Below are 19,698 nucleotides of genomic sequence, written 5' to 3'. Positions count from 1 at the left end.
GTAGTGCTTTGCTTTTCTGTTCTTTCATTGGAAACTTGTTCTTGTGCTGTACAGTGAGATATATTACTGTTCAGTTTTCCTGCATTCCTAATGGAGCGAGCGACACACATGTGATTCACTTTACAAAGTAGTGCTTTTCATTTACATTCTTTCGTTGGAAACTTGTTCCTGTTCGGAACAAGTTAGGGTTAGGGTTAGGGTTAGGGTTAGGGTTAGGTTAGGGCTGGGTAAGGGATAGGGGTAGTGTTAGGGTTAGGTTTAGGGTTAGGGTTAGGGTTAGTGTTAGGGTTAGGGGTTAGGGTTAGGGTTAGGGTTAGCGTTAGAGCCATAGGGTTAGTGTTAGGGTTAGGGTTATATCACTTTTCAGTTTTCCTGTTATAATAATTGAACAGGCGACACATATGTGAATTAGTTTACCAAGTTGTGCTTTGCGTTTCTGTTCTTTCAATGGAAACTTGTTTCTGTGCCGTACAGTGCGAGATAACAATTTTCAGTTTTCCTGTATTCCTAATTGAGCGAGCGACACACAGGTGATTCTGTTTAAAAGTAGTGCTTTGCTTTTCTGTTCTTTCTTTGGAAACTTGTTTCTGTGCCATACAGTGTGAGATAACACTTTCCGGTTTCCCTGTATCCCTAATTGAGTGAGCGACACACTTGTGATTTAGTTTACAAAGTAGTGCTTTGGGTTTCTGTTCTTCTTGGAAACTTGTTTCTGTGCTGTACAGTGTGATATATCACTTTTCAGTTTTCCTGTTGTAATAATTGAACGGGCGACACGTATGTGATTTAGTTTACAAAGTTGTGCTTTGCTTTTCTGTTCTTTCGATGGAAACTAGTTTCTGTGCCATACAGTGCGAGATAACACTTTTCGGTTTTCCTGTATTCCTAATTGAGCGAGTGACACACATGTGGTTCACTTTACAAAGTAGTGCTTTTCATTTACGTTCTTTCGTTGGTAACTTGTTCCTGTTAGGAACAAGTTAGGGTTAGGGTTAGGGTTAGGGTTAGGGTTAGGGTTAGGTTAGGGCTGGGTAAGGGATAGGGTTAGCGTTAGGGTTAAGTTAGGGTTAGGGTTAGGGTTAGGTTTAGGGTTAGGGTTAGGGGTTAGGGTTAGGGTTAGGGTTAGGGTTAGGGTTAGGGGTTAGGGTTAGGGTTAGGGTTAGGGTTAGGGTTAGGGTTAGGGCCTTAGGGTTAGGGTTAGGTTTAGGGTTATATCACTTTTCAGTTTTCCTGTTATAATAATTGAACAGGCTACACGTATGTGAATTAGTTTACAAAGTTGTGCTTTGCGTTTCTGTTCTTTCGATGGAAACATGTTCCTCTGCTGTACAGTGTGTATATCACTTTTCAGTTTTCCTCTTATAATAATTGAAAGGCAACACGTATGTCATTTAGTTTACAAAGTTGTGCTTTCCGATTCCGTTCTTTCTTTGGAAACTTGTTTCTGTACCATACAGTGTGAGATAACACTTTTCGGTTTCCCTGTATTCCTAATTGAGCGAGCGACACACATGTGAATTAGTTTACAAAGTAGTGCTTTGGGTTTCTGTTCTTCTTGGAAAATTGTTTCTCTGCTGTACAGTGTGATATATCACTTTTCAGTTTTCCTGTTGTAATAATTGAACGGGCGACACGTATGTGATTTAGTTTACAAAGTTGTGCTTTGCTTTTCTGTTCTTTCGATGGAAACTAGTTTCTGTGCCGTACAGTGCGAGATAACACTTTTCGGTTTTCCAGTATTCCTAATTGAGCGAGTGACACAAATGTGATTCACTTTACAAAGTAGTGCTTTTCATTTACGTTCTTTCGTTGGAAACTTGTTCCTGTTAGGAACAAGTTAGGGTTAGGGTTCGGGTTAGGGTTAGTGTTAGGGTTAGGGTTAGGGTTAGGGTTAGGTTAGGCCTGGGTAAGGGATAGGGTTAGCGTTAGGGTTAGGGTTAGGGTTAGGGGTTAGGGTTAGGGTTAGGATTAGGGTTAGGGTTAGGGTTAGGGTTAGGGGTTAGGGTTAGGGTTAGGGCCTTAGGGTTAGGGTTAGGGTTATCGTTATATCACTTTTCAGTTTTCCTGTTATAATAATTGAACAGGCGACACATATGTGAATTAGTTTACAAAGTTGTGCTTTGCGTTTCTGTTCTTTCAATGGAAACTTTTTTCTGTGCAGTATAGTGCGAGATAACACTTTTCAGTTTTCCTGTATTCCTAATTGAGCGAGCGACACACAGGTGATTCTGTTTAAAAGTAGTGCTTTGCTTTTCTGTTCTTTCGTTGGAAACTTGTTCTTGTGCTGTACAATGTGATATATCACTTTTCAGTTTTCCTGTTATAATAATTGAACAGGCGATACGTATGTGAATTAGTTTACAAAGTTTTGCTTTGCGTTTCTGTTCTTTCGATGGAAACATGTTCCTGTGCTGTACAGTGTGTTAAATCACTTTTCAGTTTTCCTCTTATAATAATTGAACAGGCGACACGTATGTCATTTAGTTTACAAAGTTGTGCTTTCCGTTTCTGTTCTTTCTTTGGAAACTTGTTTCTGTGCCATACAGTGTGAGATAACACTTTTCGGTTTCCTTGTATTCCTAATTGAGCGAACGACACACATGTGATTTAGTTTACAAAGTAGTGCTTTGGGTTTCTGTTCTTCTTGGAAACTTGTGTCTGTGCTGTACAGTGTGATATATGACTTTTCAGTTTTACTGTTGTAATAATTGAACGGGCGACATGTATGTGATTTAGTTTGCAAAGTTGTGCTTTGCTTTTCTGTTCTTTAGATGGAAACTAGTTTCTGTGCCGTACAGTGCGAGATAACACTTTTCGGTTTTCCTGTATTCCTAATTGAGCGAGTGACACACATGTGATTCAGTTTAAAAAGTAGTGCTTTTCATTTACGTTCTTTCGTTGGATAGGAACAAGTTAGGGTTAGGGTTAGGGTTAGGGTTAGGGTTAGGGTTAGGGTTAGGGTTAGTGTTAGGGTTAGGGTTAGGGTTAGGTTAGGGCTGGTGAAGGGATAGGGTTAGCGTTAGGGTTAGGGTTAGGGTTAGGGGTTAGGGTTAGGGTTAGGATTAGGGTTAGGGTTAGGGTTAGGGTTAGGGGTTAGGGTTAGGGTTAGGGCCTTAGGGTTAGGGTTAGGGTTATCGTTATATCACTTTTCAGTTTTCCTGTTATAATAATTGAACAGGCGACACATATGTGAATTAGTTTACAAAGTTGTGCTTTGCGTTTCTGTTCTTTCAATGGAAACTTTTTTCTGTGCAGTACAGTGCGAGATAACACTTTTCCGTTTTCCTGTATTCCTAATTGAGCGAGCGACACACAGGTGATTCTGTTTAAAAGTAGTGCTTTGCTTTTCTGTTCTTTCGTTGGAAACTTGTTCTTGTGCTGTACAGTGAGATATATTACTTTTCAGTTTTCCTGTAATCCTAATGGAGTGAGCAACACACATGTGATTTAGTTTACAAATTAGTGATTTTCTTTTTTGTTCTTTCATTTGAAACTTGTTCCTGTGCTGTACAATGTGATATATCACTTTTCAGTTTTCCTGTTATAATAATTGAACAGGCGACACGTATGTGAATTAGTTTACAAAGTTGTGCTTTGCGTTTCTGTTCTTTCGATGGAAACATGTTCCTGTGCTGTACAGTGTGTTACATCACTTTTCAGTTTTCCTCTTATAATAATTGAACAGGCGACACGTATGGCATTTAGTTTACAAAGTTGTGCTTTGCGTTTCTGTTCTTTCTTTGGAAACTTGTTTCTGTGCCATACAGTGTGAGATAACTCTTTTCGGTTTCCCTGTATTCCTAATTGAGCGAGAGACACACATGTGAATTAGTTTACAAAGTAGTGCTTTGGGTTTCTGTTCTTCTTGGAAACTTGTTTCTGTGCTGTACAGTGTGATATATCACTTTTCAGTTTTCCTGTTGTAATAATTGAACGGGCGACACGTATGTGATTTAGTTTACAAAGTTGTGCTTTGCTTTTCTGTTCTTTCGATGGAAACTAGTTTCTGTGCCGTACAGTGCGATATAACACTTTTCGGTTTTCCTGTATTCCTAATTGAGCGAGTGACACACATGTGATTCAGTTTACAAAGTAGTGCTTTTCATTTACATTCTTTCGTTGGAAACTTGTTCCTGTTAGGAAACTTGTTCCTGTTAGGAACAAGTTAGGATTAGGGTTAGGGTTAGGGTTAGGGTTATATCACTTTTCAGTTTTCCTGTTATAATAATTGAACAGGCGACACATATGTGATTTAGTTTACAAAGTTGTGCTTTGCGTTTCTGTTCTTTCAATGGATACTTGTTTCTGTGCTGTACAGTGCGAGATAACACTATTCAGTTTTCCTGTATTCCTAATTGAGCGAGCGACACACAGGTGATTCTGTTTAAAAGTAGTGCTTTGCTTTTCTGTTCGTTCGTTGTAAACTTGTTCTTGTGCTGTACAGTGAGATATATTACTTTTCAGTTTTCCTGTTGTAATAATTGAACGGGCGACACGTATGTGATTTAGTTTACAAAGTTGTGCTTTGCGTTTCTGTTCTTTCAATGGATACTTGTTTCTGTGCTGTACAGTGCGAGATAACACTATTCAGTTTTCCTGTATTCCTAATTGAGCGAGCGACACACAGGTGATTCTGTTTAAAAGTAGTGCTTTGCTTTTCTGTTCGTTCGTTGTAAACTTGTTCTTGTGCTGTACAGTGAGATATATTACTTTTCAGTTTTCCTGTATTCCTAATGTAGCGAGCGACACACAGGTGATTCTGTTTAAAAGTAGTGCTTTGCTTTTTTGTTCGTTCGTTGGAAACTTGTTCTTGTGCTGTACAGTGAGATATTTCACTTTTCAGTTTTCCTGTTACAATAATTGAACAGACGACACGCATGTGAATTAGTTTACAAAGTTGTGCTTTGCGTTTCTGTTCTTTCGATGGAAACATGTTCCTGTGCTATACAGTGTGTTATATCACTTTTCAGTTTTCCTCTTATAATAATTGAACAGGCGACACGTATGTGAATTAGTTTACAAAGTTGTGCTTTGCGTTTCTGATCTTTTGATGGAAACATGTTCCTGTGCTGTACAGTGTGTTATATCACTTTTCAGTTTTCCTCTTATAATAATTAAACAGGCGACACGTATGTCATTTAGTTTACAAAGTTGTGCTTTCCGTTTCTGTTCTCTCTTTGGAAACTTGTTTCTGTGCCATACAGTGTGAGATAACACTTTTCCGTTTCCCTGTATTCCTAATTGAGCGAGCGACACACATGTGATTTAGTTTACAAAGTAGTGCTTTTGGTTTCTGTTTTTTTTGGAAACTTGTTTCTGTGCTGTACAGTGTGATATATCACTTTTCAGTTTTCCTGTTGTAATAATTGAACGTGCGACACGTATGTGATTTAGTTTACACAGTTGTGCTTTGCTTTTCTGTTCTTTCGATGGAAACTAGTTTCTGTGCCGTACAGTGCGACATAACACTTTTCGGTTTTCCTGTATTCCTAATTGAGCGAGTGACACACAGGTGATTCAGTTTACAAAGTAGTGCTTTTCATTTACGTTCTTTCATTGGAAACTTGTTCCTGTTAGGAACAAGTTAGGGTTAGGGTTAGGGTTAGGGTTAGGGTTAGGGTTAGGGCTTGGTAAGGGATAGGGTTAGCGTTAGGATTAGGGTTAGGGTTAGGGTTAGGGTTAGGGTTATATCACTTTTGAGTTTTCCTGTTATAATAATTGAACAGGCGACACGTATGTGAATTAGTTTACAAATTTGTGCTTTGCGTTTCTGTTCTTTCGATGGAAACATGTTCCTGTGCTGTACAGTGTGTTATATCACTTTTCAGTTTTCCTCTTATAATAATTAAACAGGCGACACGTATGTCATTTAGTTTACAAAGTTGAACTTTGTGTTTCTGTTCTTTCTTGGGAAACTTGTTTTTGTGCCATACAGTGTGAGATAACACTTTTCGAATTTTCCTGTATTCCTAATTGAGCGAGTGACACACATGTGATTCAGTTTACAAAGTAGTGCTTTTCATTTACGTTCTTTCGTTGGAAACTTGTTCCTGTTAGGAACAAGTTAGGGTTAGGGTTAGGGTTAGGGTTAGGGTTAGGGTTAGGGTTAGGGTTAGGGTTAGGTTAGGGCTGGGTAAGGGATAGGGTTAGCGTTAGGGTTCGGGTTAGGGTTAGGGTTAGGGTTAGGGGTTAGGTTTAGGGTTAGGGTTAGGGTTAGGGTTAGGGCCTTAGGGTTAGGGTTAGGGTTATATCACTTTTCAGTTTTCCTGTTATAATAATTGAACAGGCGACACATATGTGAATTAGTTTACAAAGTTGTGCTTTGCTTTTCTGTTCTTTCGATGGAAACAAGTTTCCGTGCCGTACAGTGCGAGATAACACTTTTCGGTTTTCCTGTATTCCTAATTGAGCGAGTGACACACATGTGATTCAGTTTACAAAGTAGTGCTTTTCATTTACATTCTTTCGTTGGAAACTTGTTCCTGTTAGGAAACTTGTTCCTGTTAGGAACAAGTTAGGGTTAGGGTTAGGGTTAGGGTTAGGGTTAGGGTTAGGGTTAGCGTTAGGGAGGGTTAGGGTTAGGGTTAGGGTTAGGGGTTAGGGTTAGGGTTAGGGTTAGGGATAGGGTTAGGGGTTAGGGTTAGGGTTAGGGCCTTAGGGTTAGGGTTAGGGTTAGGGTTATATCACTTTTCAGTTTTCCTGTTATAATGATTGAACAGGCGACACGTATGTGAATTAGTTTAGGGTTAGGGTTAGGATTAGGGTTAGGGTTAGGGTTAGGGTTAGTGTTAGGGTTATATCACTTTTCAGTTTTCCTGTTATAATAATTGAACAGGCGACACGTATGTGAATTAGTTTACAAAGTTGTGCTTTCGTTTCTGTTCTTTCGATGGAAACATGTTCCTGTGCTGTACAGTGTGTTATATCACTTTTCAGTTTTCCTCTTATACTAATTGAACAGGCGACACGTATTTCATTTAGTTTACAAAGTTGTGCTTTGCGTTTCTGTTCTTTCTTTGGAAACTTGTTTCTGTGCCATACAGTGTGAGAAAACACTTTTCAGTTTTCCTGTATTCCTAATTGAGCGAGCGACACACAGGTGATGCTGTTTAAAAGTAGTGCTTTGCTCTTCTGTTCTTTCGTTGGAAACTTGTTCTTGTGCTGTACAGTGAGATATATTACTGTTCAGTTTTCCTGTATTCCTAATGGAGCGAGCAACACACTTGTGATTTAGTTTACAAATTAGTGATTTTCTTTTTTGTTCTTTCATTTGAAACTTGTTCCTTTGCTGTACAATGTGATATATCACTTTTCAGTTTTCCTGTTATAATAATTGAAAGGGGACACGTATGTGAATTAGTTTAAAAAGTTGTGCTTTGCGTTTCTGTTCTTTCGATGGAAACATGTTCCTGTGCTGTACAGTGTGTTATATCACTTTTCAGTTTTCCTCTTATAATAATTGAACAGGCGACACGTATGTCATTTAGTTTACAAAGTTGTGCTTTGCGTTTCTGTTCTTTCTTTGGAAACTTGTTTCTGTGTCATACAGTGTGAGATAACACTTTCCGGTTTCCCTGTATTCCTAATTGAGCGAGCGACACACTTGTGATTTAGTTTACAAAGTAGTGCTTTTGGTTTATGTTCTTCTTGGAAACTTGTTTCTGTGGTGTACAGTGTGATATATCACTTTTCAGTTTTCCTGTTGTAATAATTGAACGGGCGACACTTATGTGATTTAGTTTACAAAGTTGTGCTTTGCTTTTCTGTTCTTTCGATGGAAGCTAGTTTCTGTGCCGTAAAGTGCGAGATAACACTTTTCGGTTTTCCTGTATTCCTAATTGAGCGAGTGACACACATGTGATTCAGTTTACAAAGTAGTGCTTTTCATTTACAATCTTTCGTTGGAAACTTGTTCCTGTTAGGAAACTTGTTCCTGTTAGGAACAAGTTAGGGTTAGGGTTAGGGTTAGGGTTAGGGTTAGCGTTAGGGTTAGGGTTAGGGTTAGGGTTAGGGTTAGGGTTAGGGTTAGGGTTAGGGGTTAGGGTTGGGTTAGGGCCTTTGGGTTAGGGTTAGGGTTAGGGTTATATCACTTTTCAGTTTTCCTGTTATAATAATTGAACAGGCGACACATATGTGAATTAGTTTACAAAGTTGTGCTTTGCGTTTCTGTTCTTTCAATGGAAACTTGTTTCTGTGCCGTACAGTGCGAGATAACACTTTTCAGTTTTCCTGTATTCCTAATTGAGCGAGCGACACACAGGTGATTCTGTTTAAAAGTAGTGCTTTGCTTTTCTGTTCTTTCGTTGGAAACTTGTTCTTGTGCTGTACAGTGATATATATTACTTTTCAGTTTTCCTGTATTCCTAATGAAGCGAGCGACACATATGTGATTTAGTTTACAAATTAGTGATTTTCTTTTTTGTTCTTTCATTTGAAACTTGTTCCTGTGCTGTACAATGTGATATATCACTTTTCAGTTTTCCTGTTATAATAATTGAACAGGCGACACGTATGTGAATTAGTTTACAAAGTTGTGCCTTGCGTTTCTGTTCTTTCGATGGAAACATGTTCCTGTGCTGTACAGTGTGTTATATCACTTTTCAGGTTTCCTCTTATAATAATTGAACAGGCGACACGTATGTCATTTAGTTTACAAAGTTGTGCTTTGCGTTTCTGTTCTTTCTTTGGAAACTTGTTTCTGTGCCATACAGTGTGAGATAACACTTTCCGGTTTCCCTGTATTCCTAATTGAGTGAGCGACACACTTGTGATTTAGTTTACAAAGTAGTGCTTTGGGTTTCTGTTCTTCTTGGAAACGTGTTTCTGTGCTGTACAGTGTGATATATCACTTTTCAGTTTTCCTGTTGTAATAATTGAACGGGCGACACGTATGTGATTTAGTTTACAAAGTTGTGCTTTGCTTTTCTGTTCTTTCGATGGAAACAAGTTTCCGTGCCGTACAGTGCGAGATAACACTTTTCGGTTTTCCTGTATTCCTAATTGAGCGAGTGACACACATGTGATTCAGTTTACAAAGTAGTGCTTTTCATTTACATTCTTTCGTTGGAAACTTGTTCCTGTTAGGAAACTTGTTCCTGTTAGGAACAAGTTAGGGTTAGGGTTAGGGTTAGGGTTAGGGTTAGGGTTAGCGTTAGGGTTAGGGTTAGGGTTAGGGTTAGGGTTAGGGGTTAGGGTTAGGGTTAGGGTTAGGGATAGGGTTAGGGGTTAGGGTTAGGGTTACGGCCTTAGGGTTAGGGTTAGGGTTAGGGTTATATCACTTTTCAGTTTTCCTGTTATAATGATTGAACAGGCGACACGTATGTGAATTAGTTTAGGGTTAGGGTTAGGATTAGGGTTAGGGTTAGGGTTAGGTTTAGTGTTAGGGTTATATTACTTTTCAGTTTTCCTGTTATAATAATTGAACAGGCGACACGTATGTCATTTAGTTTACAAAGTTGTGCTTTGCGTTTCTGTTCTTTCTTTGGAAACTTGTTTCTGTGCCATACAGTGCGAGATAACACTTTTCAGTTTTCCTGTATTATTAATGAAGCGAGCGACACACATGTGATTTAGTTTACAAATTAGTGATTTTCTTTTTTGTTCTTTCATTTGAAACTTGTTCCTGTGCTGTACAATGTGATATATCACTTTTCAGTTTTCCTGTTACAATAATTGAACAGGCGACACGTATGTGAATTAGTTTACAAAGTTGTGCTTTCGTTTCTGTTCTTTCGATGGAAACATGTTCCTGTGCTGTACAGTGTGTTATATCACTTTTCAGTTTTCCTCTTATAATAATTGAACAGGCGACACGTATTTCATTTAGTTTAAAAGTTGTGCTTTGCGTTTCTGTTCTTTCTTTGGAAACTTGTTTCTGTGCCATACAGTGTGAGATAACGCTTTTCGGTTTCCCTGTATTCCTACTTGAGCGAGCGACAAACATGTGATTTAGTTTACAAAGTAGTGCTTTTGGTTTCTGTTCTTCTTGGAAACTTGTTTCTGTGCTGTACAGTGTGATATATCACTTTTCAGTTTTCCTGTTGTAATAATTGAACGGGCGACACTTATGTGATTTAGTTTACAAAGTTGTGCTTTGCTTTTCTGTTCTTTCGATGGAAACTAGTTTCTGTGCCTTACAGTGCGATATAATACTTTTCGGTTTTCCTTTATTCCTAATTGAGCGAGTGACATACATGTGATTCAGTTTACAAAGTAATGCTTTTCATTTACGTTCTTTAGTTGGAAACTTGTTCCTGTTAGGAACAAGTTAGGGTTAGGGTTAGGGTTAGGGTTAGGGTTAGGGTTAGGGTTGGGTTAGGGTTAGGGCTGGGTAAGGGATAGGGTTAGCGTTAGGGTTAGGGTTAGGGTTAGGGTTAGGGTTAGGGTTAGGGTTAGGTGTTAGGGTTAGGGTTAGGGTTAGGGTTAGGGTTAGGGTTAGGGTTAGGGTTAGGGCCTTAGGGCTAGGGTTAGGGTTAGGGTTATATCACTTTTCAGTTTTCCTGTTATAATAATTGAACAGGCGACACATATGTGAATTAGTTTACAAAGTTGTGCTTTGCGTTTCTGTTCTTTCAATAGAAACTTGTTTCTGTGCCGTACAGTGCGAGATAACACTTTTCAGTTTTCCTGTATTCCTAATTGAGCGAGCGACACACAGGTGATGCTGTTTAAAAGTAGTGCTTTGCTTTTCTGTTCTTTCGTTGGAAACTTGTTCTTGTGCTGTACAGTGAGATATATTACTGTTCAGTTTTCCTGTATTCCTAATGGAGCGAGCGACACACATGTGATTTAGTTTACAAAGTAGTGCTTTTCATTTACATTCTTTCGTTGGAAACTTGTTCCTGTTAGGAAACTTGTTCCTGTTAGGAACAAGTTAGGGTTAGGGTTAGGGTTAGGGTTAGGGTTAGGGTTAGCGTTAGGGTTAGGGTTAGGGTTAGGGTTAGGGTTAGGGGTTAGGGTTAGGGTTAGGGTTAGGGTTAGGGATAGGGTTAGGGGTTAGGGTTAGGGTTAGGGCCTTAGGGTTAGGGTTAGGGTTAGGGTTAGGGGTTAGGATTAGGGTTATATCATTTTTCAGTTTTCCTGTTATAATAATTGAACAGGCGACACATATGTGAATTAGTTTAGAAAGTTGTGCTTTGCGTTTCTGTTCTTTCAATTGAAACTTGTTTCTGTGCCGTACAGTGCGAGATAACACTTTTCAGTTTTCCTGTATTCCTAATTGAGCGAGTGACACACATGTGATTCAGTTACCAAGTAGTGCTTTTCATTTACATTCTTTCGTTGGAAACTTGTTCCTGTTAGGAAACTTGTTCCTGTTAGGAACAAGTTAGGGTTAGGGTTAGGGTTAGGGTTAGCGTTAGGTTTAGGGTTAGGTTTAGGGTTAGAGTTAGGGGTTAGGGTTAGGGTTAGGGTTAGGGTTAGGGGTTAGGGTTAAGGTTAGGGCCTTAGGGTTAGGGTTAGGGTTAGGGTTATATCACTTTTCAGTTTTCCTGTTATAATGATTGAACAGGCGACACGTATGTGAATTAGGTTAGGGTTAGGGTTAGGATTAGGGTTAGGGTTAGGGTTAGGGTTAGTGTTAGGGTTATATCACTTTTCAGTTTTCCTGTTATAATAATTGAACAGGCGACACGTATGTGAATTAGTTTACAAAGTTGTGCTTTGCGTTTCTGTTCTTTCGATGGAAACATGTTCCTGTGCTGTACAGTGTGTTATATCACTTTTCAGTTTTCCTCTTATAATAATTAAACAGGCGACACGTATGTCATTTAGTTTACAAAGTTGTGCTTTACGTTTCTGTTCTTTCTTTGGAAACTTGTTTCTGTGCCATACAGTGTGAGATAACACTTTCGGTTTCCCTGTATTCCTAATTGAGCGAGCGACACACATGTGATTTAGTTTACAAAGTAGTGTTTTGGGTTTCTGTTCTTCTTGGAAAATTGTTTCTCTGCTGTACAGTGTGATATATCACTTTTCAGTTTTCCTGTTGTAATAACTGAATGGGCGACACGTATGTGATTTAGTTTACAAAGTTGTGCTTTGCTTTTCTGTTCTTTCGATGGAAACTAGTTTCTGTGCCGTACAGTGCGAGATAACACTTTTCGGTTTTCCTGTATTCCTAATTGAGCGAGTGACACACATGTGATTCAGTTTACAAAGTAGTGCTTTTCATTTACATTCTTTCGTTGGAAACTTGTTACTGTTAGGAAACTTGTTCCTGTTAAGAACAAGTTAGGGTTAGGGTTAGGGATAGGTTTAGGGTTAGGGTTAGCATTAGGGTTAGGGTTAGGGTTCGGGTTAGGGTTAGGGTTAGGGTTAGGGTTAGGGGTTAGGGTTAGGGTTAGGGTTAGGGTTAGGGTTAGGGGTTAGGGTTAGCATTAGGGTTAGGGTTAGGGTTCAGGTTAGGGTTAGGGTTAGGGTTAGGGTTAGGGGTTAGGGTTAGGGTTAGGGTTAGGGTTAGGGTTAGGGTTAGGGGTTAGGGTTGGGTTAGGGCCTTAGGGTTAGGTTTAGGGTTAGGGTTATATCACTTTTCAGTTTTCCTGTTATAATAATTGAACAGGCGACACGTATGTGAATTAGTTTACAAAGTTGTGCTTTGCGTTTCTGTTCTTTCAATGGAAACTTGTTTCTGTGCCGTACAGTGCGAGATAACACTTTTCAGTTTTCCTGTATTCCTAATTGAGCGAGCGACACACAGGTGATGCTGTTTAAAAGTAGTGCTTCGCTTTTCTGTTCTTTCGTTGGAAACTTGTTCTTGTGCTGTACAGTGAGATATATTACTGTTCAGTTTTCCTGTATTCCTAATGGAGCGAGCAACACACATGTGATTTAGTTTACAAATTAGTGATTTTCTTTTTTGTTCTTTCATTTGACACTTGTTCCTGTGCTGTACAATGTGATATATCACTTTTCAGTTTTCCTGTTACAATAATTGAACAGGAGACACGTATGTGAATTAGTTTACAAAGTTGTGCTTTGCGTTTCTGTTCTTTCTTTGGAAACTTGTTTCTGTGCCATACAGTGTGAGATAACACTTTCCGGTTTCCCTGTATTCCTAATTGAGTGAGCGACACACTTGTGATATAGTTTACAAAGTAGTGCTTTGGGTTTCTGTTCTTCTTGGAAACGTGTTTCTGTGCTGTACAGTGTGATATATCACTTTTCAGTTTTCCTGTTGTAATAATTGAACGGGCGACACGTATGTGATTTAGTTTACAAAGTTGTGCTTTGCTTTTCTGTTCTTTCGATGGAAACAAGTTTCTGTGCCGTACAGTGCGAGATAACACTTTTCGGTTTTCCTGTATTCCTAATTGAGCGAGTGACACACATGTGATTCAGTTTACAAAGTAGTGCTTTTCATTTACATTCTTTCGTTGGAAACTTGTTCCTGTTAGGAAACTTGTTCCTGTTAGGAACAAGTTAGGTTTAGGGTTAGGGTTAGGGTTAGGGTTAGGGTTAGCGTTAGGGTTAGGGTTAGGGTTAGGGTTAGGGTTAGGGGTTAGGGTTAGGGTTAGGGTTAGGGATAGGGTTAGGGGTTAGGGTTAGTGTTAGGGCCTTAGGGTTAGGGTTAGTGTTAGGGTTATATCACTTTTCAGTTTTCCTGTTATAATGATTGAACAGGCGACACGTATGTGAATTAGTTTAGGGTTAGGGTTAGGATTAGGGTTAGGGTTAGGGTTAGTGTTAGGGTTATATCACTTTTCAGTTTTCCTGTTATAATAATTGAACAGGCGACACGTATGTCATTTAGTTTACAAAGTTGTGCTTTGCGTTTCTGTTCTTTCTTTGGAAACTTGTTTCTGTGCCGTACAGTGCGAGATAACACTTTTCAGTTTTCCTGTATTCCTAATTGAGCGAGCGACACACAGGTGATTCTGTTTAAAAGTAGTGCTTTGCTTTTCTGTTCTTTCGTTGGAAACTTGTTCTTGTGCTGTACAGTGAGATATATTACTTTTCAGTTTTCCTGTATTCCTAATGAAGCGAGCGACACACATGTGATTTAGTTTACAAATTAGTGATTTTCTTTTTTGTTCTTTCATTTGAAACTTGTTCCTGTGCTGTACAATGTGATATATCACTTTTCAGTTTTCCTGTTACAGTAATTGAACAGGCGACACGTATGTGAATTAGTTTACAAAGTTGTGCTTTGCGTTTCTGTTCTTTCGATGGAAACATGTTCCTGTGCTGTACAGTGTGTTATATCACTTTTCAGTTTTCCTCTTATAATAATTGAACAGGCTACACGTATGTGAATTACTTTACAAAGTTGTGCTTTGCGTTTCTGTTCTTTTGATGGAAACATGTTCCTGTGCTGTACAGTGTGTTATATCACTTTTCAGTTTTCCTCTTATAATAATTGAACAGGCGACACGTATTTCATTTAGTTTACAAAGTTGTGCTTTGCGTTTCTGTTCTTTCTTTGGAAACTTGTTTCTGTGCCATACAGTGTGAGATAACACATTTCGGTTTCCCTGTATTCCTAATTGAGCGAGCGACACCCATGTGATTTAGTTTACAAAGTAGTGTTTTGGGTTTCTGTTCTTCTTGGAAAATTGTTTCTGTGCTGTACAGTGTGATATATCACTTTTCAGTTTTCCTGTTGTAATAATTGAATGGGCGACACGTATGTGATTTAGTTTACAAAGTTGTGCTATGCTTTTCTGTTCTTTCGATGGAAACTAGTTTCTGTGCATTACAGTGCGAGATAACACTTTTCGGTTTTCCTGTATTTCTAATTGAGCGAGTGACACACATGTGATTCAGTTTACAAAGTAGTGCTTTTCATTTACATTCTTTCGTTGGAAACTTGTTCCTGTTAGGAACAAGGTAGGGTTAGGGTTAGGGTTAGGGTTAGGGTTAGGGTTAGGGTTAGGGTTATGGGTAAGGGTTAGGGTTAGGTTTAGGGCCTTAGGGTTAGGGTTAGTGTTAGGGTTATATCACTTTTCAGTTTTCCTGTTATAATAATTGAACAGGCGACACGTATGTGAATTAGTTTACAAAGTTGTTCTTTGCGTTTCTGTTCTTTCGATGGAAACATGTTCCTGTGCCGTACAGTGCGAGATAACACTTTTCAGTTTTCCTCTTATAATAATTGAACAGGCGACACGTATTTCATTTAGTTTACAAAGTTGTGCTTTGCGTTTCTGTTCTTTCATTGGAAACTTGTTTCTGTGCCATACAGTGTGAGATAACACTTTTAGGTTTCCCTGTATTCCTAATTGAGCGAGCGACACACATGTGATTTAGTTTACAAAGTAGTGCTTTTGGTTTCTGTTTTCTTGGAAACTTGTTTCTGTGCTGTACAGTGTGATATATCACTTTTCAGTTTTCCTGTTGTAATAATTGAACGGGCGACACTTATGTGATTTAGTTTACAAAGTTGTGCTTTGCTTTTCTGTTCTTTCGATGAAAACTAGTTTCTGTGCCGTACAGTGCGAGATAACACTTTTCGGTTTTCCTTTATTCCTAATTGAGCTAGTGACATACATGTGATTCAGTTTACAAAGTAATGCTTTTCATTTACGTTCTTTAGTTGGAAACTTGTTCCTGTTAGGAACAAGTTAGGGTTAGGGTTAGGGTTAGGGTTAGGGTTAGGGTTAGGGTTAGGGCTGGGTAAAGGATAGGGTTAGCGTTAGGGTTAGGGTTAGGATTAGGGTTAGGGTTAGGGTTAGGGTTAGGGGTTAGGGTTAGGGTTAGGGTTAGGGTTAGGGTTAGGGCCTTAGGGCTAGGGTTAGGGTTAGGGTTATATCACTTTTCAGTTTTCCTGTTATAATAATTGAACAGGCGACACATATGTGAATTAGTTTAGAAAGTTGTGCTTTGCGTTTCTGTTCTTTCAATTGAAACTTGTTTCTGTGCCGTACAGTGCGAGATAACACTTTTCAGTTTTCCTGTATTCCTAATTGAGCGAGCGACACACCGGTGATGCTGTTTAAAAGTAGTGCTTTGCTTTTCTGTTCTTTCGTTGGAAACTTGTTCTTGTGCTGTACAGTGAGATATATTACTGTTCAGTTTTCCTGTATTCCTAATGGAGCGAGCGACACACATGTGATTTAGTTTACAAATTAGTGATTTTCTTTTTTGTTCTTTCATTTGACACTTGTTCCTGTGCTGTACAATGTGATATATCACTTTTCAGTTTTCCTGTTACAATAATTAAACAGGAGACACGTATGTGAATTAGTTTACAAAGTTGTGCTTTGCGTTTCTGTTCTTTCGATGGAAACATGTTCCTGTGCTGTACAGTGTGTTCTATCACTTTTCAGTTTTCCTCTTATAATAATTGAACAGGCGACACATATGTCATTTAGTTTACAAAGTTGTGCTTTGCGTTTCTGTTCTTTCTTTGGAAACTTGTTTCTGTGCCATACAGTGTGAGATAACACTTTCCGGTTTCCCTGTATTCCTAATTGAGTGAGCGACACACTTGTGATTTAGTTTACAAAGTAGTGCTTTGGGTTTCTGTTCTTCTTGGAAACGTGTTTCTGTGCTGTACAGTGTGATATATCACTTTTCAGTTTTCCTGTTGTAATAATTGAACGGGCGACACGTATGTGATTTAGTTTACAAAGTTGTGCTTTGCTTTTCTGTTCTTTCCATGGAAACAAGTTTCTGTGCCATACAGTGCGAGATAACACTTTTCGGTTTTCCTGTATTCCTAATTGAGCGAGTGACACACATGTGATTCAGTTACCAAGTAGTGCTTTACATTTACATTCTTTCGTTGGAAACTTGTTCCTGTTAGGAAACTTGTTCCTGTTAGGAACAAGTTAGGGTTAGGGTTAGGGTTAGGGTTAGGGTTAGGGTTAGCGTTAGCGTTAGGTTTAGGGTTAGGTTTAGGGTTAGGGTTAGGGGTTAGGGTTAGGGTTAGGGTTAGGGTTAGGGTTAGGGGTTAGGGTTAGGGTTAGGGCCTTAGGGTTAGGGTTAGGGTTAGGGTTATATCACTTTTCAGTTTTCCTGTAATAATGATTGAACAGGCGACACGTATGTGAATTAGGTTAGGGTTAGGGTTAGGATTAGGGTTAGGGTTAGGGTTAGGGTTAGTGTTAGGGTTATATCACTTTTCAGTTTTCCTGTTATAATAATTGAACAGGCGACACGTATGTGAATTAGTTTACAAAGTTGTGCTTTGCGTTTCTGTTCTTTCGATGGAAACATGTTCCTGTGCTGTACAGTGTGTTATATCACTTTTCAGTTTTCCTCTTATAATAATTAAACAGGCGACACGTATGTCATTTAATTTACAAAGTAATGCTTTTCATTTACGTTCTTTAGTTGGAAATTTGTTCCTGTTAGGAACAAGTTAGGGTTAGGTTTAGGGTTAGGGTTAGGGTTAGGGTTAGGGTTAGGGCTGGGTAAAGGATAGGGTTAGCGTTAGGGTTAGGGTTAGGGTTAGGGTTAGGGTTAGGGTTAGGGGTTAGGGTTAGCATTAGGGTTAGGGTTAGGGTTCGGGTTAGGGTTAGGGTTAGGGTTAGGGTTAGGGGTTAGGGTTAGGGTTAGGGTTAGGGTTAGGGTTAGGGTTAGGGGTTAGGGTTGGGTTAGGGCCTTAGGGTTAGGTTTAGGGTTAGGGTTCTATCACTTTTCAATTTTCCTGTTATAATAATTGAACAGGCGACACGTATGTGAATTAGTTTACAAATTTGTGCTTTGCGTTTCTGTTCTTTCAATGGAAACTTGTTTCTGTGCCGTACAGTGCGAGATAACACTTTTCAGTTTTCCTGTATTCCTAATTTAGCGAGCGACACACAGGTGATTCTGTTTAAAAGTAGTGCTTTGCTTTTCTGTTCTTTCGTTGGAAACTTGTTCTTGTGCTGTACAGTGAGATATATTACTTTTCAGTTTTCCTGTATTCCTAATGAAGCGAGCGACACACATGTGATTTAGTTTACAAATTAGTGATTTTCTTTTTTGTTCTTTCATTTGAAACTTGTTCCTGTGCTGTACAATGTGATATATCACTTTTCAGTTTTCCTGTTACAATAATTGAACAGGCGACACGTATGTGAATTAGTTTACAATGTTGTGCTTTGCGTTTCTGTTCTTTCGATGGAAACATGTTCCTGTGCTGTACAGTGTGTTATATCACTTTTCAGTTTTCCTCTTATAATAATTGAACAGGCGACACGTATGTGAATTAGTTTACAAAGTTGTGCTTTGCGTTTCTGTTCTTTTGATGGAAACATGTTCCTGTGCTGTACAGTGTGTTATATCACTTTTCAGTTTTCCTCTTATAATAATTGAACAGGCAACCCGTATTTCATTTAGTTTACAAAGTTGTGCTTTGCGTTTCTGTTCTTTTGATGGAAACATGTTCCTGTAGTGTACAGTGTGTTATATCACTTTTCAGTTTTCCTCTTATAATAATTGAACAGGCGACACATATTTCATTTAGTTTACAAAGATGTGCTTTGCGTTTCTGTTCTTTCTTTGGAAACTTGTTTCTGTGCCATACAGTGTGAGATAACAGTTTCCGGTTTCCCTGTATTCCTAATTGAACGAGCGACACACTTGTGATTTAGTTTCCAAAGTAGTGCTTTTGGTTTCTGTTCTTCTTGGAAACTTGTTTCTGTGCTGTACAGTGTGATATATCACTTTTCAGTTTTCCTGTTGTAATAATTGAACGGGCGACACGTATGTGATTTAGTTTACAAAGTTGTGCTTTGCTTTTCTGTTCTTTCGATGGAAACTAGTTTCTGTGCCGTACAGTGCGATATAACACTTTTCGGTTTTCCTGTATTCCTAATTGAGCGAGTGACACACATGTGATTCAGTTTACAAAGTAGTGCTTTTCATTTACATTCTTTCGTTGGAAATTTGTTCCTGTTAGGAACAAGTTAGGGTTACGGTTAGGGTTAGGGTTAGGGTTAGGGTTAGGGTTAACATTAGGGTTAGAGTTAGGGTTAGGGTTAGGGTTAGGGGTTAGGGTTAGTGTTAGGGTTAGGGTTAGGGTTAGGGTTAGGGGTTAGGGTTGGTTTAGGGCCTTAGTGTTAGGGTTAGGGTTAGGGTTATATCACTTTTCAGTTTTCCTGTTATAATAATTGAACAGGTGACACATATGTGAATTAGTTTACAAAGTTGTGCTTTGGGTTTCTGTTCTTTCAATGGAAACTTGTTTCTGTGCCGTAAAGTGCGAGATAACACTTTTCAGTTTTCCTGTATTCCTAATTGAGCGAGCGACACACAGGTGATTCTGTTTAAAAGTAGTGCTTTGCTTTTCTGTTCTTTCGTTGGAAACTTGTTCTTGTGCTGTACAGTGAGATATATTACTGTTCAGTTTTCCTGTATTCCTAATGAAGCGAGCGACACACATGTGATTTAGTTTACAAATTAGTGATTTTCTTTTTTGTTCTTTCATTTGAAACTTGTTCCTGTGCTGTACAATGTGATATATCACTTTTCAGTTTTCCTGTTACAATAATTGAACAGGCGACACGTATGTGAATTAGTTTACAATGTTGTGCTTTGCGTTTCTGTTCTTTCGATGGAAACATGTTCCTGTGCTGTACAGTGTGTTATATCACTTTTCAGTTTTCCTCTTATAATAATTGAACAGGCGACACGTATGTGAATTAGTTTACAAAGTTGTGCTTTGCGTTTCTGTTCTTTTGATGGAAACATGTTCCTGTGCTGTACAGTGTGTTATATCACTTTTCAGTTTTCCTCTTATAATAATTGAACAGGCGACCCGTATTTCATTTA

Source organism: Meriones unguiculatus, chromosome 19 (genome assembly GCF_030254825.1).
Source record: "Meriones unguiculatus strain TT.TT164.6M chromosome 19, Bangor_MerUng_6.1, whole genome shotgun sequence".
NCBI lineage: Eukaryota > Metazoa > Chordata > Mammalia > Rodentia > Muridae > Meriones > Meriones unguiculatus.
Note: the sequence above shows the minus strand (reverse complement) of the source record.